The following is a 13,242-nucleotide window of genomic DNA, read 5'->3' as shown; positions in this document are numbered from 1 at the left end:
ATTTTCAAGAGAGACAATGCAGCATGAAGATGTGGTTGTAGAGTACTCTTTAGAATTGGAAGAATTCAAGGGGAGAGAGGGGGTAATTGAATGGCTAATTACTGTTAGTAATGGAACAAAGTAAAAACAGGACTTTATTGGAAATGAAGGGAAACTGCTATGTGAGGAAAAAAAGAATTGCCTAATATTGAATATGAACCCAATAATGCCTAGGTTGGACTTAGTGAGCCAGATAACAAAATATAAGATTTAATCCTTTTACTCAAAAATAGATTTTTGCTCTTCCAGTTTGCCTCTGTAAAATGCAGCTCTGTCTAGGGATTTCAGAGCACCATCCAGCCAACACAAAATCCCCATGGGGAAAAAAAAAATCAAGAGGAAGAACTAATAATGGAGATCCTGGTGGAATTAAGTTTCTTTTCTTCTCAATGAAATGTGAAAGATGTATTGCGCACAGTTTTGCAAGGACAGCTAATAAATATCACCACTGTGATTTTAGAGCCATATTATGCATGGAAGCAAAACCAAGTTAAAAGACAAAGGTTTCATATTTTCAAATGGCATTTGAAGTCCTTTGCTCATTAAGTAGCTCAGCATTCTGAATAAAACACGTGAGGCTCTTCAAATACTGACTGGAACATAATGCATTTTGAAAGGCTTTTGGTATTGGTAAAAACATCATTTAAATTAATTAACTTAAAATATTCTTAGTACTTAGATATTAAAAAAACAACGCTGAAAGGTGCTTACTGAGCAAATAGAAATTTGTGGGGGTCTTATTTTTAATCATGACACAAAGATAAATAATTAATATAATGTTAAAACAAATATGAATTTGATTTCAAATGTAGTAACAAATTATGTTTAATATAAGAATTAAGTCAGTGTTTATCAGAAGCCATTTATATTTTATGGGTTATTTTATTAAGAGCAAGTATAAACATCTAGAAATCTAAAAATCTTCTCAGTCAAATTTATATTCTATTTCATCATAATTGCCCTTGTAAATTAAGCTTAAATGTCAGAAACATAATTTATCTTTAGGAAGAAATTAAGTTTCTAGAACATGTTCTCAGGAAATTATAAATATGTATAGAGATATTCTATGTTCTACACCAGGTTCTGGTGGATATAGCCTTGAATCAAACATGGCTCTTGCCCCTGAATTGTTTATAAGCTACTGGGGAGCATAGACCTATAAGAGATAGTTTAATCTACTAGGAAAAGCACAAAATGCAGTGGAATTGGGTCCAAGTTTAGGGTCCTAGGAAGGCTTCTTGAAAGAGAGTAATTCCAAGGTTAACCTTGAAAAGCAATTAATAAAATTCATCGCTTACATAGAGTTAAAAAAAAAACATTCAGCAAACTAAGAATATAGAGGAAAATGTCTTCACCTTATAAATATCTCAAAACAAAGACCACCCCTACCAAAAATGCCAGATTTAGTGGTACAATATTATAACCTTTCTCCTTAAAGGCAACTGTAAGGCAAGCTAGCACCTTCTATTCAGCATCCTACTGTTCTGGTCAGTGTAACCAACAAGGTAAGTTAAAAAAAGTGATAAGAATTGGAAATGAAGGAGCTAAATTGTTATTATTTTTAAATGATATGATTGCCTATACTCCTCGGACTATAAAAATGAATGAGAACTCACCAAGATTGCATCATGCAAGCTCAGTGTACAAAAATTAGTGCATTCCTATATATCAGCAATGTGCAGACAATGTAATATTTATGTAGCACACAAATCTCACAGCATCAAAAACTATAAGATACCTTGTAAGAAATCCAGCAATAATACATGTATGGCATTTACTGAGTAATATAAACATATAAAAATTTCAAGGGATGAAAGAGACGCCTGAAGAAATTAAGAGATTTATCAAATTGTAGATGGGAATACAGTAAGGGTGCCAATACTGGGGTATGTCAGTTCTCCCGGAACTCTGTGTAAATTTGGTAGAATTCTAATCAAAACCCATTTTTTGGACCATTTTTCTGTTGACTTTGACAGACTGAGCCTCATGTTTATGTGGGACAGTAGGAAAATAAAAGACAGATATGAGAAAGAACAAAGTGAGGAGACATGCCTTGGAGACATCAAGATTTATTATAAAGTTATAGAAAATAAATTGTGTGATACTGGTTCACAGATAAACCAACAGAATATAGAACTTAGAGACTGACTCATGAATATATGGGAATTTGATAGATAACAGATGGCATTACAAACCAGTGGAGGTGGATAGATTATTTAATAAATGGTGCATTAGCTATCCATATGGGTTAACATTAAACTAGATCACTCCATCACACCACCCCCAAAAGCCTATTCCTATTGGATTAATTACATAAATGCAAGAAGCAAACATTTACAGCTTTTTAAAAAAAGAGAGAATGACATTATGGTATCAGGATAGGAAAGATTTCTAAAATAAAAGAGAAAAGCACAAATAAAACTACTAAAACGAAAAAGCAAAATACTGTATAGTTTAGATTTTTATCTCCACGACTTATTTATTTTATAAGTGGAAGTTTATCTCTCTTAATCCCCCTTTATCTGTTCCATCCATCTCCACCCCTGAGAACTATATACTTTTTAAATGGTGAGTTTTATGGTATGTGAATTATATATCTTCATTAAAAAATTTTTACTATATAAGGCAACAGAATTCCATAGACAAAGCATAAGGCAAATCCCCCACTTGGAAAAGATATTTGCAATTCATATGACTCACAAAAGATTAAGATCCAGAATGCTCGATTGGAAAATGGGCAATGTGTGTACACAAAAAAGGTAACAGAGCAGAAAAATGGAAGGCAATAAACATATGGAAGATGCCCCACCTTGCTAGTTAAGCAGGGACCTGAAATACCATCTCGTACCTGTCACACTATCAGTGCTCTTAAGGCATTAATTCTTACATATTTGAAAATCTTTCAATAAAAAAGCAGGAAGTAATTAAGCCTGATGATCGCTGGAATGGAGTCACCTGGACACCTGTGATTCTGAGACCAATTCCGTTGTGTGGGTTTTCCAACGCCACAGTCAATTCTGACTCTGTCTATGTAGAGACAGCATCAGATCCCACAGGTGAAGGCTTCAGTCCTCCAAAACCCCTTCCACTTCAGCCATCAGTGGCAAGTCCAAGTTGTCCCCTGTGCTTCTGACCGACCAGGTATAGATTGGAGCTTCCAATGACCCCCTCCTTGGGTTTGATTAATTTGCTGCAGTGGCTCACAGAACCCAGAGACGCATTTTACTTACTTAATTATAAAAAGATATAACTCAGCCACAGCGAGATGGGAGAGATGCCCAGGGCAAGGCAGGGGGAAAGGGCTCAGAGCCTCCATGTCCCCCCAGCACTCCACTCTCCCCAAATCTCTGTGTGTCCATCAAACCCGGAAGCTCTCCAAACTCTGTCCTTTTGGGGTTTTATGGAAGCTTTATGACATAGGCATGATTGAACTCAATCTCCAGCCCCACTCCCCTCCCCAGAGGTTGGTGGGTGGGACTGAAAGCTCTAAACCTCTAATCACAGGGTTGTTCCCCCTGGCAACCAGCCCCCAGCCTCAGGTGCATCCTGAAAGTCACCTCATTAACCTAACAAAAGACACCTTTAGGAAATTTCAAGGATTTTAGGAGCTCTGTGCCAGAAATAGAATGAAGACCATATGTGTATTTCTTCTTGTAAGTATCACAGCAAATTGTTAACATGCACCTTCTGATTTCGTAGGTACGGGGTGGGACCCGAAAATCTGCAATTTGAACAAATTCCCAGAGGATGCTGATGTGGCCCTTCCTATGCACACTTGGGTGGGCAAGGCTGGTGCTATGTGACAGTGCCCTATCCTACGGGATGAAATGGTAGAAGAGATTAGGACTTGCAGACTGATGAAATGTGGGGCTAGCAATTGGGGCTAAAAGAAAGGAACAAACCCAAATTTAATTCTGGAGCTTCCACTTCGGATGATTGGGTGGATGGTGTGCTGGGAACTAATAGGAAATATTCAAGAAGGTTCAGAAAGGGGAATGAATTCCATTTTTAATTATGTTGAGTGGCGGAGAAGCAGGGGAGCAGTGGTAATAGGCTTGATAGCCTATAGGCTAGGTTCAGTGGGCCTTCAGCTGGTGAAATGTACTAATCTGAACTCAGTGGGAAGCCGGGAGCACTCACAGATAGATTTGAGAGTACAAAGCCTAGAGGTGCCCTTTGAAAACAGTGTAGAAGAGAGGTATATGAAAGAGAACAGCAAGCCAACCGCAGAGCCCCAGGGAAATTCGGGAACACACTGTGATTTCCTCCCTTTCTATATTTAATCAGCCTTTTGAAAAGTGTTCTACATCTATTTCAGCCTCCCTTACCGTATTTTCTACCCCTTCAAATTTCCTGCACCTCTGTGAAAATTGATCTGTTCTTCACTAATCAGCCTGAATATACCTCCTGTAAAATGCCTTTATTTTCTTCTATGTGCTTTTTGTGTTTTATATCATCTAAAAGATAAGATTCATGGCATTTCAGTTCATTCTGAATGGAATGTGTTGTCTTAACAAAGGAATTTATGTGCCGGTCCATCTTTATTTACTCGGATGGTGCCCAAACCGAATCGACTCAATCTGGTCATATATCCCAGGTTTTAGGGGCTACCTTATTTAGGTAGAAACCCGAGTTTGGTATTGTAAGAGAGACTGTGCTTGGTGGTGACAAGTATTATCAGAATGAAAGGAATTGCCCTTTATTTAATGTGTTCTTTGTTTCACATGCTTAAAAATATATTAGCTTATTAATCTCCAGAAAAACCCTCATGACCAAGGTATTATTATTCTTGAATGTACAGATGAGGAAGTTAAGGCTCAGAGCTAAGTAATTTGTCTAATTTTAAACAGCTACCATGCAATGAGCTGGTGCGTGACCTCTTTCTGCCACTCCCCACTGGCTCCTGAAGATCTGAAGATTTCAAAAGGGATGAATAGAAACTATTCATTGCTGTAAGACCTGTGAAGGCCTAAATCCCATGTTTTGGAGGAAGCCCTTTTTTACTCTTAATATCTGGATTAAATTCCCTCCCTTATGCTTCCATAAAATGATCCCTTCTCTACTCTGTTATTACTTATCACTTTATTCCAGTGCCTAAATTATTTCTCCGCCCTTCCGGACTCTAGACCCTAAGAGGACAGGAAGCCAGTGTGACAATTTAGCATTGAAGGCACAGGGCGGAGCCAACTGTATGATCCAGAACAGACTGTTCCAAATGCAGGTCAGTCCTCCATTTACTCATGAAAAACCTGAGGTTTTGTGGGTTCTACCTAAATATGTATCACCTGTATATATATTTGCTTAAATAAATCAAATCATAATTGGAAAATGTTATTGATGTCAGAGGATCTCTTTTCATGGAGTATAAATCAGGGATCATTCATGTCATGGTTTCTGTGTAGCCAGTCATCACTTTCCAGTCACACAATTTAGGATAAATTGTAATCCGATGAGAGCGGTAAGACTTCAAAGACCAATTTGATTATAACGATTTAACCTCTTGTCACATTTCTGGAGTGACCGCGCTCCTTGAGTGATGCCGTGTCATCTGCCAGCCTGTAATTATTTCTGGTTCTCTCTTCACTTGCATAATTTTTGGAGATAAAATGTTTTGTTGATCAAACTGAGGAGAGAAGAATTATGCACACACAGTGATTTTTATTGCATTCTGTTGGGAGAATCCTGGGGGGCAGCCACTGGCCAGAACACAATGTCTTTAAGCTGTCTCCCAACTACGAAATGTTAGGATGAATACACCCATAACTAATGAAAATTTCAGAGGGCAATAATAACCTCATAAAGGGTAATAGGATTCCATCTGAAAGTGCCACGGGTGAAAGCCTTGGCTATTTAACCCATAGTAACTCAGAGACCAATGGAATTTCAAGTTTCGATATTCATTTTTAAGGAAAGAGGAAGAAGATCGATCCTACAGGTAACAGGAAGAATGCTTTGTTTATGCCTCTGCACAATCTGCTCAAACTAGAGAAAAACATGACAAATTACTTCAAACATACTCGGTATGAATTCATGCTGTTAAAAAGGTGAGCAGAACTCTTTCTGTGCTGCATTTTGCAAAAACTAAGTGCTACCTGTGGTTGCAGATGACCACATGCACAGCGTTGATACAACATTTTTCCTCTCAGACACCAGGAATAATAGAAGATCAACCTCCAAAGTGTTCCACATAGAGAAATACTTGAATTTAAATTTATCAAGTGAACGGCGATTGCGATCTCAAGCAATACCCATCCTTACATTAAGTAAATAGACCTCTTTGCCCTTTGTCAGGTGGAATTAAACCAAAAACAATTCTTTGTGATTCTATTATTAATTAATAGTAGTCTTAGTGATAGGAAGTCATAGAAGAAAAACCAAGAATGTTTGGATTCACAAAAAAATGCCTTTGAGTTTTTCTTCTTTGCTGTGTAAACTCTGTTCTGCTAATATCACTGAGTCCCAGTTTATTAATTTGTAAAAAGGGAATGGCAGTAAACACTTGCCTACCTCTCAGAATTTGGCTAAAGAATATATTTGTTCATAAAAGCATTTAGAAGAGCTCTGCACATTTTCCCTGTCATTAATGAAAACTCTGGGCTTTGAAAATGTCTGGAGCTTTGGAAAAGAGGAAACAGGTCGGGGGAGCAAAGTGACTTCTCCATGGTCATTCAGAAATCCATGACAGACCTGAAGAGCAAATGCCACTTTGGGTGCAGGGCCTTCCCTGGTCCTCCGGACCAAAACATGGGCTTCTCGCCTCAGGAGAGCACCCTCAGCCTTCAGTGAAATAAATGACCTTTTTAATCAAATGTGATTGCAGTCTAAAAACTACAAAAGCTGCTAATTAAGTACTGTGTTCTGCGGCCCAGCAATTGCTAAAAGCATAATACAGCCCAGTAAGTCATGTGCACTAAATAGACAAATCTGCCAGGTTGCCCTAGGCTGACCTATGAATTAGAGAAGCCAACTCAAAAATGGGGTAAACAAGTCTAAATAAAAATATATAAACCTGATTTGTTAAAAAAAATCAGACATGTAATAGCAAATATCAGGGGGGCAACGATTTGCTTTGCTAAACAATTCATTATGGAGCTCCAATTAATTCGCCTTTCAAAATTTATTTTATTCACAACCTTGCGGAAATATATATCGTACCTAAGGCTGGTGCAGCTCATTAATGATATGTCAGTAATTAAGGCACAAAACAGTGTTCTAACTGCTGGCCATTTCAACAGAGTGATCACAGTACTCTATAGATTTGAGTGTGCCTTTGCATGTAGAAGTTTAGAAATGCCCTGATTAGGCTTTTTAAAAAAGTCTTAATCAGCAGTTCTCTCAATGTAAGTCAGTGCTTATAAGACAAGAATAAAAAAGGCAATGACTTGCCTCTGATGATATTATACATAACCTACATTTTGCAACAATCGCCAGATTGAAAATATTTTCAGTGGTAGTGAATAAAATGCCAGATGGCATGCTGAATAAAAAGTCATTGATCATAACAAGGATCCACTGAGGTCTATCTATTCTAAAATGAATTTCTTTACACTCAGTTTGTTGGCCTTAAACAGCCGGCTTATTGTATGTGCTATATATTTTGCTTAGTGTTGGTAGTAAAATAGTTTTTGTCTCATTACCTTTCATTGCAAGGATTGGCTCCAGTTCTGGGGAAGACAATGCTCCACTCACTGCCTCCCACTGAATGCAGCTACAGAATTTGGGTGGAAGGCACAAGACAGCTATTTCAGATATATGGAAAGTAAAGAGTAGCAAGCAGATTGGGGAACAAGACCAAAATTCAAAGTACTGCCTAACTAGCCAAGAGTTTACCAGTGTTTTTTCCCCTCTTTTTACTCCACTCTGGACTCAACATAGCCCAAAACATGTAAGTAGGCTTCAGAATATGGGCCAGACAGATACAGGGGAATCCCTCTAGCTTGAGCTAAATAAGCAAGGTCTCTTCATTCTGAAAGACAGTGGGGAAAATACCCCAATATTTTTTTCTCTTCTCTGTTCTCTTGTGTAGTTCCCAAGTGATGTTTTTGTTGCTGCAGCAGTGGCAGTGACAATGACAGAAGCCTAAAATCCTGAGACTGGGGAATCTTCCTTTCTGATCAGAATGATGTAATGTCAGGAGGATGGGGTGAATCCCCACTGCGTTTTTGTCTGTCTTTGTGTTCCTAGTGTTCAACCCTGGATATGAGCCCATTTTTGAATATGCAAAGAGCAAAGTAAATAAAGCCCATTTTTCTGACCAGAGAACCAAAAACATTGCCCCAAGGGAACCAGAAAGTACTAGTGAGATCTTTGTACTCACTTTGGCAGCACATATACTAAAACTGGAGTGATGCAGAGAAGATTAGCATGGCCCCTGCACAAGGATGACATGCAAATTTGTGAAGCATTCCATAGAAAGAAAGGGGGGGGGGGATGAACTAGTGAGATCTTCAAGATAGAAGACCTCAAGAAAGTGACCCTAGGGTTCCTTGTGAATTCCTGGGCTCATCTCAAGTTGCACATGCATGGATCAAACCCTAAAAAGTATACACAGAACTTTAGAACTGAATACAGGATATCCAGTTCCCAGATTGGCAGTTGGGTGGTGTACGCATGGCTCAGATCCAAACCTGACTGCAAAGGCTCTGAAAATGTAAATGACATTAAAACCACAAGCACAGGTCTGCCTGGAACTTGTGGTCTAAATGGAACCTGGATGATTGCCTGCTAAAGTAAAAATCTCAAAATTCCCCATCCACTTAAACAAAACCCAAAAACCTCATAACATAATACTCAAAGCCCAGGATACAATTCAAAATCACCCAGCGTACAACAACAACAAAAAAAAAAAACAAGGAATCTCAACTCAAAAGACAAACATAATCATCAAGCAACAGAGATGTTGGAATTATCTGACAGAGCTTCTAAAGCAGCTATTATGAAAAATGACCCCAAAAAGTAAGGGCAGACACTACTTGAAATTACTGAAAAGACCAAAACAGAAAATATGAAGAACTAAATGGAAATTTCAGAATAAGAAATACAGTAGCTAAGGTTTAAAAAATTCACTGGCTGGGCTCAATAGCAGAATAGAGATAAAGAATGAGTGAACGTGGGAACAGAGGAATAGAGATTATTCGGTCTGAACAACAGAAGGAAAAAGTATTGAAGAAGGAGAAGGAGAAAAAGAAAGGAGGAAGGGAAGAAGGAAGGAAGGAAGGAGTCTCAGGGAAAAGTCTAGCATTAATGTCACAGAGCCCCAGAAGAGAGGAGAAACTGTGATTACTTAAAACTTTCCAAGTTTGGCAAAAGAAAGAAACCAAATGCAAGAAGTTTAATAAACTCCCTGGAGCATCAACTTAAAGAAATCCATACCCAGACACATCATTAACTACTGAGAACTAAAGAAAAAAATCTTGAAAGCAGCTAAAAATAAGCAACAGATTACCTACTGAGAAGCTATGATTTGAGTAAGTTCACATTTGTCATCAGAAACCATGGAGGATGGAGAAGTAGCACATTGTTTATGTGATGAAAGAAAAGAAAGGGTAATCCAGGCTTCTGTAACCAGCAAAAATATCCTTCAGGAATAACAGTGAACTAAAGACATTCTCAAATTTAAAAAAACTGAGGAAATATTTAGCAAGCTGACTTGACTTGATCTAAAAGGATTGTTAAAGGAAGTTCTTCAGAAAGAAGGCAAATGATGCCAAAAGGAAATCTGCTGTATCAGGAAGGAAAGAAGAGTACAAAATTGGCATATATTTGGGTAAATATAATAGCCTATTTTTCCCCTTTTGAATTCTTTAAGATAGGTTAGATTGTTGGATGTAGAAACATATAAATTTTATGTTAGTGTTTTCAGTGGAGGTAAATAACAACCGTTCCGTAAACGGGAGAGAGTAAAGAAATCTCTAAGATGGTGAAGTTCTACTTTCTAACTAAAGTATGAAAGTGATTCTCCATTATGATGAGAAGTATGTGTTCTGTAATCCTTAGAGCATTCACTAAAAGGAAAAACAAAAACAAATACACAACCACCCAAAAACCCTGCAAAACCTACAGCACAATATAAAGTAAGGCAGGGAAGGGAAATGAATTGAAGGAATGAAACACAAAGGAAACAAACAGAAAGTAAGTAATAAATGATAGACCAAACATACCAGTAATTACATTAGTTGTCAGAACGCATCAGCTAAAGGACAGAGAATGGATTGTTTTTAAATGACAGAAATTTATCCTATCCACATGACACTCATGTCAACTACAATGATACTGGTAGGTTAAAAGTATGGGAGGAGGGAAAAGTGGGGAGGTGTTTGTCAAGGGGTACAAAGTTTCAGTTATGCAAGATGAATAAGCTCTGGAGATTCAGTGTGAAACTATGTGACTATAGTTAGCAATACTATATTGTGTAATTGAAATTTGCTAAGGGCAGAGATGTTAAATTTTTCTCAACACATACAAAAGAAACAGGTAACTGTGAGGTGATGGGTATGTTGATTACCTTGATTGTCATGATTACTTTACAATGCATGTGTATATTGAATAATCAAGTCCTATACCTTAAGTGTACATAATTTTTAATTAATTATATCTTAATAAAGCTGGGGAGGGCAGAAAGAAATGAGCTATCAAGCCATGAAAAAAAAAAAGTAAAAGGACAGAAAAAAAATATACCATGCAAACATTAACCAAAAGAAAGCTACAGTGACTACATTAATATAAGACAAAGTAAAGTCCAGAGCAGAAAATATTACCAGAGATAAAAAGTGATATTGAATAATGAGAAAAGGGTCAATCAAGAAGACATAACAATCAAAAGGAGAAATTCAAAATTTTGATGTTTGGTTTCTGTAAACAGCAAATGAAGCTAATTTTGTTTCTTGAAACACATTTTACAACAGAAGAACAATATGTGCACATGTTGACTTACATAGAGGGTTAAATGAAGTTATGTGCATTTTCCCTTTCTTTTTCCTCTTTATTTTTTAATTGTGAGTCATGTCAGTGAATTGCAGGTAATACCATGGAAGCTTAGATTTATTCTACTTCTAAACCAGTCTACAACTTGGCAATACCTGGCATTTTTATGTGTAAACACCTCAACTAGGAAATGAGATATTTAGGGGGATGGCCCACACATAGGCTTTTTTGTAGTGCACCAAAAACCCATTGCAGTGATGGTAGAAATACTAACTTAGCAGACTGGATGGAGAGTGTGCCTTAGAAGTGACACGGAGTAAAGACAAAGACACAAGCAACACAAAATTAAGAGTGTCGGTAATTAAATTTTGTGATAAAAATGACTAAAATAATTAATTTCAACTTAGGTTTATTAAGGAGAAATATATTATTTCATGAAATGCGGAAGAGAATTTTGGAAGGGAAAAGACTATAATATTAAAACCAAGACTCGAATCACTAGCAGGCTTTCCCAACTAGGTTCGTGCATTTAAAAAAACTCATTAAACTATTTAAAAGAATGATCTTGGCTTTTTTCTTCTAATCTAAATATTGATGAGAAAGGAGAGCTCACAAATAACTACAAGACCCCAAAATTCATCCCTTTCCTGGTGCAGGAAGAAATAGTTCATGAGGGAAAAGAGCTTATCCTGAAATGATTTATCCAAAGCCAGCAAAATCTGTTCTGCTTTTCAGATTATGCTATTAGGAAGACCAACCCCCAGGTGTTTCAATTAATCAATGGTATGATTTAATGATCTGCAAAACTTTGTAGGTTTTTTTTCCTGTACCGCATCATTTATTTCAAATAACACTTTTAAGCCTATATTAGCATATAAGAAACTAAAACATATTTATTCATTGTTAAATCACATCCAAGCTTTTCAATGTGTTACAGTTATAAACACCAGACATTAATTATGTCTGTTCATAGGAAAGTAGAGATTTCCCAGCATTTACATTGGCTTAAATTAGAAGTTCCTAAACTTGAGTATGCATGAGAATCACCAAAGAGTACTTGCTAAAAATACATTTCCCCAGGATCTAATCAAGAAAATCAGGTTCAGTAGGTCCAAAATGAAAGCCAGAAACCTATATTTCTAATGACCAACAAATAGCCTTTGGGCTACAATGGTCTAAATTAACTACACCAAAACACATTCCATTTTTGGGCTCCTGTTATCCTGTTTAGTTATCAAATTAAGAAATAGAGTCAAACTGCCATATAATGAACTATAACTTCTTTACCTTTCTATAAACTCACATACAGACTTATTCAAATTACTATGGTAAAATATATTCAGGAGGAGTGAAAATAAAAGGCTATAAAAATTTATTTATATTTAATCAAAGTAATTGAATAGAGGGGGCAACCAATGACTTCTTGGTAGGTCCACAACAGTCATGTTTACAAAGCTTATACCTCTGCAAAAATAGGGTTGTAAAATGGTGATCACATTAGAATCTGTCCCATGGGTGGCTACAAAGAATAAATTAGTATTAATTTACAAATCACTTAGAACAATAGCTAGTGCTCAGTAATTTCTAGCTACCATCTGTTCTCCATGATTATCTGTTATCTCACAGATGATGGGCAAAGCAGGGAATGGTATTAGTATAAGAGGGAAGCTGTGTTCGTTCAAAAATTTTTCCTTGGCAAAGGGAATCCAAAAAGTGGGAATATAAATACAGTCTTCACCAGGAAAGGATAAAAACCTTAGCTTAAATGTTGCACAGGCTGGACCCTTTCTTGCTCAATTTTAAGAAATGAAAATGAGCACTTGCACTCGGGGCTCCCTAATCAGAAAAACGTACCCTCAGCCTTGCTCAGCTCTTGACTTCTGGCAGATTGCACTTCCATCTGCATTGTCTCAGTGCTGGGAAGCTGGCCTTTCCTCCTGATTGTTTTTGTGCCTTTTTAATATCCTCTGAGGCAGCCTCCGGCAGTGAGCTTCTTCCCTGAGCTGGGCAACTTATTTCCTGAGCATCCATTACTGTTGCTGGAGTACTCAACTCTAAGCTCAGTAGAATCTATTGTGGCATTAGTGACGCTTTCTTTTTTTTTTTTTTTGCATGGGCCCCTTCATTGCATCTAAGAGGGTGCATTTTTATAACACTTGCAAAGTAAGATATTTTGACTGTTTCTTTTAAGACCACAATCTCTTTCCACTTCAACTGCTTCTCCCTCAGGGGCTTTGGAATGGCCGCACCATTTTAGGGATCCAGCTGAGGGTAAGTGGA

General features: G+C 37.2%; 1 protein-coding gene and 1 non-coding gene across 4 annotated transcripts in view; both read left to right on the top strand.

Annotated features, from left to right (window-relative positions):
* The window catches only part of CYYR1 (cysteine and tyrosine rich 1), a 97,277-nt gene that overhangs the window by 9,902 nt on the left and 74,133 nt on the right, over positions 1-13,242 (top strand). The window lies entirely within an intron of this gene.
* LOC113919039 lies at positions 8,349-8,455 on the top strand. The gene has a single exon (XR_003518782.1). It is a non-coding gene; the product is annotated as a U6 spliceosomal RNA (small nuclear RNA).

Source organism: Zalophus californianus, chromosome 1 (assembly GCF_009762305.2).
Source record: "Zalophus californianus isolate mZalCal1 chromosome 1, mZalCal1.pri.v2, whole genome shotgun sequence".
Lineage (NCBI taxonomy): Eukaryota > Metazoa > Chordata > Mammalia > Carnivora > Otariidae > Zalophus > Zalophus californianus.
This window is presented reverse-complemented; position numbering and strand designations above follow the sequence as displayed.